We start from the raw sequence: 12,138 nt of genomic DNA on the forward strand, positions 1-12,138 counted from the left end.
GATTCGATGTGTTGATCCGATCCTCCAAACTCACGTTAATCTACAAGGAACATTTAGACACACAAGAGTAAGCTTATAGAAATTTAGTGAGTTCATAAGCTTTAAAGATAAATCTTATCAAACCATTTATAAGTAAACATTAAATAGAACATTTCATTAACATTTCCTGCTATTCACAACTTCAATTTGATGAATACTCATAATTGAGCTCAATATCAAATATTTCATAGATTCTTTCACAATAAAATTATATAACACTTACCAATACTTGTCAAATTAGAGAACGTCTTACGGATATGGGTACATCGTTTTCTTGATGCCATAGTCCAACTATGGTCTTACACATATAATACCATGGCCTTGCCATGATCTTTCACTCATTGTGCCATAATCCAATTATGGTTTTGCCTTTAGGATGCCATAGCCTAGCTATGGTCTTACACTTATTCACATATACTGCCATGGTTCAACCATGGTCTTACGTTCAAAATGCCATAACTCAATTATGGTCTTTTCACTGAAATGCAATAGTCCAGCTATGGTCTTACATTTAACACTTTTCCATGGTCCAACCATGATCTTATTCGTCAGTTCATCACTTCTCAATAAATGATAGTACTCAATTCCTGTGTTCTATTAATTTGAACTTTTGATCCAAATTTTCATATTTTTATAATAATCATAATTTAACAATAAACATAGTATATCATTCATAAATTAACAAATAATCAGGAGAATTCAACCATATGAACTTACCTGGGGTGATTTGTGGAAGTTGTAAAAAGTTTAGGGACTAATAAACTATTTTCTCTTTTCCACAACTTTCTTTGAGTTGTTCGTCTATAATATAAAATTTTCCATTCATTAGCATTTAATTTAATTCTAATTCACTTCGCAATTTATTCTCTTCAATTTTCTAAATTTACACATTTACCCCAGATTTTACAGTTTTTTCACTTTAGTCCCTAATCAATTAACCTATCAATTGAACTAATTTTTCTCAATTAAAACTTTATTTCATCACTCTAAACTATTATATAACCTTTGATATTCAGAATTTTAGCACCAAATCCTAATTCTTATTTTTTTCACAATTAGATCCTAAAAATAAATTTCTATTGAAATCACTTAATAAAATCATTATATAATAAAATTAAAGCTTCACTTCTATGTTAATTCATCATAAATACCCAGAACTCATCAATGGTAACTTCTAAAATTATCCATAGAATCAAAAACTAATGAAATCAATAGTTGGACCTAGTTGTAAAAGTCTCAAACATATAAAAATTACAAGAAATAATCAAGAATTAAGCTTACATTGAGTAAAACTATGAAAACTAGCTTCTTGGAGACCTCCTATGGTGTTTTTGGCTAAAGATAAATGAAGAAATGTCTAGAAATTCAATTTAGTCCAATTTTAACTATGAAATTTTATTTATTTTCCAATTTTGCCCCTTGTTCACTCTAGTTTTGTTGTTTTCTTCTATACACTTGCCGTCCAACTTATTACCCATGTGTCTAATTGCCCATTTGGTCCTCCCTTAATTATCTCTTATACTATTTAACCATTATTCCTTTAATTAACAAGTTTTGCACCTTTTTAACTTTAGTCCTTTTTAATTAATTAACTATCAGAACGTTAAAATTTTCTAACGAAACTTAAATACTAAATCATTAATATAAATATTTACAGCTCTATTTATGAAATCGAGGTCTCGATGCCTCGTTTTTGACTCAATTTACCTATTACACTATTTTAATTCACAAAATTCACTAATTTAAAAATATTCCTAAAATCACATTTGACTCATAAATATTATTTTATCAAATTTTCAAACTTACTCATCGGATTTAGTGAGCTTGAATCATTGTTTTCGACACCACTGAAAATTAGGCTGTTACACTTCCTTGCTTCTTACATGGGTATTATGAGACTTCACCCACTTTGGATATGGTTGATTGCCATTATATTTTCCTTTGTATGGCTTCCATTCTGTTTCACTCCTAGTTGGAAGTTGGTTGTTCGACGAACTATTTCAATTTCCCTTTTCTGACAACTGTTTCAATTGCATTTTTTTTAGATATAGACACTATTGTATTTTATACCTAACGATAAATGCTAAAAGTAACATGTTTTAACCTCATTCTTAATGCATTTTTGGATAATTATTCGATGTTAATTATGAATTTTATACTCCTACTCCTTTAAAGTCATGTTTTTATGCTTAAAAGAGCATTTGGGAGCAACATGAGTGAAAATTGAAAAATTGGAGCAAGCTACAAGAGCCACACGGTTTGACCCATTCCATATGGCCTAGCTAAATGGTCATTTGAACCACACGGGCTATCACACGACCATGTGGTAAACCGTGTCGATTGCTCAAATTTGCACTCTGAATAGTAGAAAAATGTGATTTTTAGGTTTTTCTGGCATTCTAAGATGTATATATGAAAAAAATAAAAAGATAGGAGGGACCGCCATAGAATATTCAAGAAAACAACTTGGAAAACATCATTAATGTCAATTTTGAAGCAGATATTGAAGACTCACATTTTATTTGTTAAGAAGCCATCATGAATTTCCTTATTTCTTATGGTTATATTGTATCTTAGATGTTTTATTTGCAAACATGAACTAATTTTCTAAATACGTAGGGGAGATAAACCCTATGATGGATTCTGTTGTTTGATTTTTATTTTACGCAAATAAATACTTGGATCTTGTTCTCAATTATGTGTGTTTAATTCTTGGTTTGATATTTCTAGACTGTTGATCCATGTTTTATGAGCTTAAATCAGAGGAGGAATAAACCCTATTTAAGAGTAGATCTTGTTTAATTAAGTGGAATGCAATCTTAAAAATGGAACGACAAAAATCTACTGGATTAGAGTCAAATCTACTAGGAGAATCCATAGCTCGAGTTAATGTGATAATAGGGGTTTTAATTAGAAAGAAATTTCAATCAATCAACTAAAGTCAGTCGCTCTCACCCTTGAAAGAGATATTAGCATAATTTAGGGATTTCTATGGATCAAGTTAATAAGTAAATAAATTGCGTAATTTAGATTGATAGTGACATATGAAATCTAAGTGAATTCTTTTTTTGGTATTATTTCGCTTCTTGGTTATTACTCGATTATTTCCATTTTTTTTCTTTTTCGTGTTCGTAGTTAATTAATTTAGTTCATTTTAGTTTTAATCAAATCACTCAAATTTATCTATTAAATAATAGAAAGACAGTAATTACTTGTATTTTTAGTGTTCGTGGGAACGATATCTTTGCTACCGTAATTACACTATTAATTGATAGGTGCACTTGCCATGGTCAAATTTTTAGTTAATTAACGACGCATCAAGTTTTTTGCGCCAATGTCAGGGACTAAAATATTAGGAAAATTTAATTTCTATTAATTTAGCCTTTTTATTTTTATTTTATTTTTTTGTTTTAATTTTAATTTTAATTTTAATTTTTATATTTTAATTTTTCTTTTGTTTGATTCTTACAAGTTTTTTTGGTTTATGGCTAGAGTCAATTCATTGGAACTAATAATTTTTTACAATAAAATTAAAAAAGACTACTCATAGAAATTGTAGAGAGGTCCGAAAAGCGAGGCAATGTCAATAGATTGTAATAGACGATCAAGAAAAAAATGACATTACTGAGGAGATGGATAATAATCTTGGTAACCAGTCGAACACAATTCAAATGGTGCAACAATATATTCAGTTTGATGGGTTGCAAGATGAAGATTTGAATGCTCATTTGACTGAATTTGTAGAGATTTATGACACATTTAATATTAATGGCGTTACTGATGATACCATATACATACGATTGTTCCTATTATTTTTGAGGAGCAAGGCAAAACAGTGGTTGAATTCACTTACACGGGGTTCTATCATGACTTGGGCTCTAGATAACTGAGAAATTTTTGTTGAAGTCCACCAACCAAAACAACTAAGTTGAGGAATGATATATCTTCTTTTGTTCAATTTGATGTTGAGACACTTTACGATACATGAGAGATTGAAAGATTTTCTGAGAAGGTGTCCTCATCATGGACTACCTTTGTGGCTCCAAGTTCAAACTTTTTACAATGGTTTGAATCTCTCAACTAGATAGATGATTGATGTAGTAGCTGACGGAACATTAAATAACAAAATACATAAGGCAGCCCAAGAGTTTATTGAGGAGATGGCACTGAATAATTATCAGTGGAAAATTACGAGAGTAAAACCTGCTAAGACTGTTGGAGTTTTTGATATTGATGCAGTTTCTATGTTCGTGAGACAGGTTGAAGCTCTTGGTAAGAAAATTGATTATTTGAATTTTCTAAGCAAGTGAATCTAATAATGCAATGTGATACGACTGGAGCGGGGATGATTAATTTAGAATATTTTCCCTTTAAATCTAACATAAAGGCATGAACAAATCGACTTTATGGGTAATAATTCTAGACCTCAAAATAACACCTATAGTAATAGTTATAATGCAGGATGGAGGAATCATCCAAATTTCTTTAGGGGTGGCCAATGTAATCAAAGGTCACAACCCCTTTCGAGTTTTCAGCAACCTTATCAGCAAGAAAAGAAACCAAACCTTAAAGAGATGTTAGCTAAATTTATTTCAATGTTCGAAATTTTGAACATTGAGAAAACTCAGAAAATCAACAAGCATCAATTCAAGGGACAATTTGCTATACTGATTTCAGAGAGATAGTAGGCTAACTTACCTAGTAACACTGAAACCAACCCAAAGGAGCAAGTCCACGCAATTATTGTTCGAAGCGTGGAAGGGTTAGTTGAGCCTGAAAAGAATCTGAATCTAAAAATTGTTGAAAAAAATGATGGGTTTGAGGAAAGCAAGAAAGAGCATAAGGCAATGATTAGAGAATACAAACCACAAATTCTATATCTAGCAAAAGTGAAGAAAGACCGAATGAACAAACAATATGGTGAAATTTTTGAAATTTTTGAGAAATTACATATTAACTTATCTTTTGTAGAAGCCCTTTCGCAGATGCCAAAATATACAAAATTTTTGAAGGAGCTGTTAACAAATAAAAGGAAGTTAGATGACTTGTCAATTGTTGAGCTCAATGAGGATTGCTCAGTTATTCTCCAAAACAAACTACCCACCAAGCTTAAAGATTCATGGAGTTTTATTATTTCTTGTTTTATTGATAGCTTAAATGTAGAAAAAGCTTTGGCTGATTTGGGTGCTAGTATAAATCTTATGCCTTATAAAATGTTCAAACAGCTTGATCTTGGGAATCAAATTCCACTAGGATGAGTATTCAATTAGCTGACAGATCAATTAAGTATCCTAGGGGAATTATTGAATATGTCCTTGTTAAAGTCGATAAATTTATATTCTGTGTTAATTTTGTTATATTGGACATGGATGAGGATATTGAGGTACCCATGATCTTAGGTCAACCTTTTTTAGCAACTACTAGAACTGTTATTGATGTGGGTAATGGTGAACTTGTGTTGAGGGTAGGTGATGAAGAGGTTACTCTTCAAGTACGTGAATTTGTGAAAGTTTCTAATGAGCAAAATGATACTCATTTTTCTGATAATGTTAGTAATCATGCAACTCGACATTCTTTACAAGAAATCACTTATGAATATGTGTTAGAATAGTATCCATTTCAAAGTGACAGAAATCAAAGGACGGGTGAAAGAGATTGGTGTAGCTTGATGAATTAGATGAATGACGAGCAATGGTTGATGAGAAATCGAGAAAATACAATGAAGTAACAAAACAATGCCATGGTGTGCATTTAAAGAAGAAAAATCAATTCAAAGTTAGAGACAAAGTGCTACTAAACAAGTCAAATCCACAAATATTCCTTGCAAAGCTTAAGTCAAAAAGGTCGAACCCATTTGTGGTATAGAATGTATTTACATATGGAACCATTGAGGTAACACATCCTAAATATGACATATTTAAGGTAAATGGTCATCAACTCAAACTTTATTTTGGTGGCGATATTGATAACAAGAGAAAGGAGCTCTAACTCCAATATCCGCCTTAACCGTTAGCTTGAAAAGGGAAGTCAAGCTTAGACTTTAAATAAGTGCTCTTCAAGAGGCAACTTAAGTGTGTTTTTTATTTTATTTTATTTTAATTATGTTATGTTCTTAGTGTACTTATTTTTTATTATTACTTTAAAAAATTCAAAAAATTTAAAAAAAAAAGAAAAAAAGTGGTCCACATGGTCTAGGGTGAACCACACGTCCGTGTGTGACACACGGCCTAGACACACGAGCGTTTCATAGTCCATGTGAACACTGGAGCTATTTTTTTCAAAATTATTTTTGACCCACATAGTCTGAGTGAAGGCACAAGGCTTGGAGACACGACCGTGTGACCTACACTATAACACCCCTATCCTATCTCAGTCGTCAAATTAGGGTTTCAAAGTATTACAACACATATCGAAACAATTAACAATATTAAATCATTTATTATTTAATTTAAATACATATAATTAAAACAACATATCATTTATAGCATATATACATTTATAGGTATTATACCAAGCTTACGGGACCTAAAAATTACTTTAGAAATAATTAGGGACTAATTTGAAATAAAATAAAAAATTTCAAAAAAATTGAAAACATGGGTCACACGGCTGTGTGACAAAGCCCAAACCGTGTAGCTTAGGGACATGGCCCTATGGCTAAACCGTGTAACTCAAGGTCACATGACCATGTCATTGACTGTGTTCGGTTTGATGTAGGGTCACACGATCGTGTCACCAGGCCGCGTAACTGCCTGATGTCGTGTGGAAAAACCTGACCTTAAAATTAATAAGACACATGACTGTGTGTGACACATGGCTGTATGGCAGCCTCTATCACAGGCCGTGTGTACCTGAAAAACCTCAAATCCAAGCCACATTCAAACACCACTTCTAAACTACCAAGCCAAACCATTTGCAATCATTATCACCTATTCAAATCACATTCAAACCTACCAAAATCACATCATAACATTCAACATAATCCTAAGAAATTTACCTTCATTGGTACCACAATTTAAACATCCAAACAAACGCACATTCAAATTTACAAGTCATTACCTTAAAGACATATCAATTCATCCATTTTGTCACAATCATTTACCATAACTCAAACTAATCACATAAGGCAATTATTAATTGACCAAAATAACTTCTAAACACAAATTTAGACCAAAGATGCAAAGAAAATATTTATATGCAACCATAAAACTAACTCAATCCAACTTATAGACAACATTGTTATAAACAAAACAACTTAAAGGCTCCTAGTACATGTCATTTATAACCCAGTTACCAAAATGACCTAATCATCTACAGTGATCAAGGATAAATAGTGTGAATGTGTTCCGACTTGATTCCAACCGATCAAGCTTTCCAATGATCTACAAGGAAATGAAACAACAGATAAGCAAATCAAATCTTAGTAAGCTCGTATATAACGACACAACAAATCAAGTTCAATTTCTCACATAAGAACTTAAATCATATCATTGAAAGGAGAAATTTAATTCATATAGCTAATGCATATATTATTTCCATTTTACTCATATAAGAACTTAAATCATATCATGTCATATAATGTTCATAATTAACAATTGAAATTCAATCATCCATCTCATGTTCATATTATATAACACATTTATCATCCGATACATATTACTTGATAAATAATTATTCAAAGATGGAATAGCGTCTTTCAGCAACAATTTTATTTATTTCTAGAATGATGCCATAGTGTCTTTCAACTATGGTCTTATTCATTTCCTTCATATTGCCATAATTTTTTTCAACTATGGTCTTATTTAATTCTAGTATAGTGACGTAGTCTCTTTCAACTATGGTCTTATTCATTTTCGGTATAATGTCATAGTGACTTTCAACTATGGTCTTACTCATTTGATTTATGATCTTATAGCATCTTTCAGCTATGGTCTTACTCGTATTTCAACCAACGAACTCGATCATGACATATATATAATTACCAAAATGGCAATTAAATTAAATTAAATTAATTTACAAACTTACCTAAACAAAAACGGTTGTAGGGACAAAGTCGACGCCTATTTCATTACTTTAGCTTTTCCACGATTCAAATTCGACTGGGTCATTTCTTGATCATGCATGTGAAATAAACCTTGGCCGAAAACTTTGTTTAAGCTTCTGGCCTTCTCCCAAAAAGATGAACAAAAATTCTTCATATTTTAATTTATGTTTTAATTTCATTTATTTATGTAATTATATGTTTTCCCTTTACCATTTAATAAAATTTCATAAAACATCACCTAAACCATCCATTGTCTAATAATTATGGATAAATTACCATATAAAGCCATTCAAATATGTTTCTATGCTCAATTAACCCATAATAATTAATAGCGATTAGTTTTGCATCTTTTATGATTTAGTCTTTTTTCTTTAATTAACAATCAAATCACTAAAATTTCTGGACCAAATTATACTATACCTATATTGTAACTTCGTAACTATTTAATAAAAATATTTATAGGCTCGGTCTACGAAAATGAGGTCCCGAAACCTTATTTTCCAAAACCACTTAACTTTAGGGACAAACTTGTACTTAAATATTTGTTCACTTATTAAAAATAATCAAATCAAAATTCAATATATTGCTACATTGGACTCGTAAATATTAAATAATAATATTTACGGGCTCACTTGTTAGATTTGTGGCCTCAAAACGACTATTTCTGACACCACTGAAAAATGGGTTGTTACACACACTCATGTACACAGGCGTGGGAGAAGCAAACGACAACAACATACGGTCTGGGTGATGACACATAGTTGTGTATGACACACTACACTGGAGCAAAATTTTAAATTTTTCGAATAGGCCACATGGCCTTAGAGAGATACACGGTCTTGCTAGTCGTATGGCTCACATGGTTTAGCACGTAGCCATGTACATCCTTTTTTTTTTTACTTTAAAGCTAGTTTTTTTTTCTTCTTTTGTTTCCATCCTACTTCAATCAAAGTGATTTTATTTAGTTTTTGTTTTTTTATTTGTTTTTATTTTATTTTTCATATTTATATGTTTTATTTGATTTTATTATGCACTTTTTTCGGCTGTTTTTCTATTTGTTTTGTCATCTCTTTATCTTATTTTATTTTTGTTTATTTTCTTATTAGTGTGCTCGGAAATATGGACTTAATTTAGAATCTCCTACGATTTCGATTTCACTATTTTGAAAAATTCATCCAGATTCAGGACAGTTTTAGTTCTTTCTTTCCCTTTTGGTATTTTTCTTATTGGTTTATATTTGTTTGTACATTGAGGGCAATGCACATCTTAAATGTAGGGAGGATGTTTATATGTTTATACGATAGAGTCTCTAAATTATTGTTTGTGTTTAAGTAATTCTCTCAAACTTATCATTAAAGTTAATTTTGTTTAATTTGGAGTTTTTAGTGATTTTGTTTTGGAATAATTTGTGGATTTTTTTTTGTGTATTATTTGATTTATACTTTAAGACACGATAGGGTCAAGAACGATAAGTCATTTTTCAGAAATTATTGTTTTAGGTTGTCTCCTTAAATTGAAGAATTATTTTGAAATTTGAAATTTGCAAGTTTGACATTAAAACCATAATTTTTTGTGAACTTTTGAGCCTATAGAGCATATATTTTATTTTGTGCTCATTTTATTTTTGGTTGTGCGTATGTCAACTTAATTTGTTATTCTAGAACTTACTTCGGTTATACATGTCGATACCACATTAGTGATTTAATATACTGAGATGATAGAGGCACTTAGGATTTAACACATCTAACATTTAATCAGTTTACCTATTGTCTTATCCCTAGTAAACACCATTGATCCTAACACATTTTTTTTTCTCACCCATTTATGTTAACCCATAACCCATGTCTACGTTGTAAAATTATCCTTTTATTGACTCCCTTTTTGTCGAGATTTGATTTGGTTAGTTGCCTAACTATGTTTCATCATTTGTATTGTTGAGTTTCTTGTTCTTAAAAAAATGAAATGAAAAAAAAGTGAAAAAAATTAAAAAATTCGATTGGGCTTGAATTGTTAGTTTCATTTTTTGTTGAAAAGCTTATTTCCTCTATTTATTTCTTGTTGATATGAATTCTTTTAATTTAACAACTGATTTTTTTTTCTAGTTTGGTAACTTATTAACTCAAATTTCGATTGTAACCAACTTTTTTGACTTTATCCATACCCTTAACCTAAGCCCCATGACAACTTTGTAAGACCTCTTGATTGGTGTGTCATCTCATTTATATAGTGGTGGAGATTTGATTTTTAAGCAAGCATATGGTTGGAACGACGAAAATGTGCAAGAGTAACAATCGTTAACAAGTAATAAAGTGACAAGTAAATGTCGAATTATTGTACACACAGGGACTGTGAAAGAAAATATTTACGAAACACAACTTTAAACAATTTGGTGAAAGAAAAATATGCTGATTTGAAGAAGTGATTTAAAAACTAAAAATTAACTAAGTAATCTAAGAAAAATAAAAAGTAAAAATTTTGATGCACGATTTCTAAAAAAATAAGTTTAATCAATATGACATAAATGTGTTAGATCAATTACATTCCTTAACTAAGAAATACTAAACCCATGTTAATGTTGTTACGAATATTTTCACGACAACTTGGTATTTTGTCTAATGCACATACATACTTACTAAATCAATTAATCTCTTGAACATATTCCAATGTTAATTTAAACAAATTAATCAATTTTCATAAGCAAGTATAAGGTTAAGTGAGGTAACAACATATTCCTATATTGAAACACATTAATCACAATAATCTTGCAAGTTATGCAAGGCTAATGTACCGTTTAATACCATCTTTAATTTAATCATCAGCTACTTTAGAAGATTAAATATGCACAAATTAAATATTGTGTCAACTAATTACAATTTCAATACGATTAATAATTAATTCATTCGTTACCTTACAATTGTAATGCAAGTATAATCTAAGCGTGGTTTTATTTAATTGAACAATCTACCAAGGCCTAATAACAACACAAACATGATTTTAGTAATTTAAGCGAAAGAATGCAATTCAATGGAAGATGACAAATGAAATGGGAAAAAATGAAGGAAATAAAAGAGAGAAATAAAGAGATATGTGTGAAATGAGGAACGGAATAGGGGTATTTATAGGTGGGATTGGTTGCTAAAATAACAAAGAATTATCAGCCACTCCCTCTCCCTTGGCTGACCATGCATTGAGCAAATTTGAGTGATTCAAATTTACTGTTTTTAGCTTGGGATAAAAAGTAAAATACATGAAAAGTGGATGGGGTCGAATGGCATTTAAGAGAAGTTCGAGGGTTGTTTTACAAGAGTGAAAATTAGCTAAAATCAGCTAATTGGATCAGCTATATGGACGGTTTGGGCTACCCCCTTCTTGTTGGATAAATCCTTTTTTACTTAGCACAATTGAACCACTTTCTTCTTCAGGCTTATAATTAATTTTTAACCTAATTAATTTTAGATCAAAATTAATTATAAAATATGTATAATAGTCATTCTTGGACCATCCTTGGTTGGAAAAAATAATTACCCTTGCTATTGATTCACTTGATACAGAAAATTACCCCAACAGTTCAAGCCTTTCAAGGTGACTGTCGAGTCAGTTTTCACTTTTTGTGCAAAATTGTCGAAAATAAACCAAATTTGTGAAGTTTTTTTGTAAAAAAAATTAAAATTCAATATGTTAACAATTTAAGTGCAAATTAACTACTTTATAATTAAAGTATGAATTTCAACAAAAATTACTACGAAACTATATGAATTAGAGCTCAAAAGGTGTTAAAAAATCTATATATTTTTGTGTTTCCAATAGTAATAACATTTTTTTGTTCAATTGTTGAGTGCAAATTACTTGAACCTTAAACACTTTGAGTGCTTTCAGTGAATCCTTAGTGAGGATGTTAATTCTTGTTGAGTTTAAATTTTAGGTAATTATTGAGATAGAGGAGATGCCTAATGTTTTTAAGACTTAAAATTCTCTTCTTGGATTGTTTGTGTTGTTTAGTGTCATTTTAGTGTGAATTCCAATGCATGATTATCTGTAAATTATCCTAATACATT

The 12,138-nt window shown here is 30.4% G+C and overlaps 1 non-coding gene across 1 annotated transcript; it reads right to left on the reverse strand.

The window, feature by feature from the left end:
• Positions 1-3,964: 3,964 nt before the first annotated feature.
• On the reverse strand, positions 3,965-4,069 carry LOC121225235 (small nucleolar RNA R71). The gene has a single exon (XR_005923140.1). It is a non-coding gene; the product is annotated as a small nucleolar RNA R71 (small nucleolar RNA).
• Between the last annotated feature and the right edge of the window lie 8,069 nt (positions 4,070-12,138).

This window comes from Gossypium hirsutum, chromosome A03 (genome assembly GCF_007990345.1).
Source record: "Gossypium hirsutum isolate 1008001.06 chromosome A03, Gossypium_hirsutum_v2.1, whole genome shotgun sequence".
Classification (NCBI taxonomy): domain Eukaryota; kingdom Viridiplantae; phylum Streptophyta; class Magnoliopsida; order Malvales; family Malvaceae; genus Gossypium; species Gossypium hirsutum.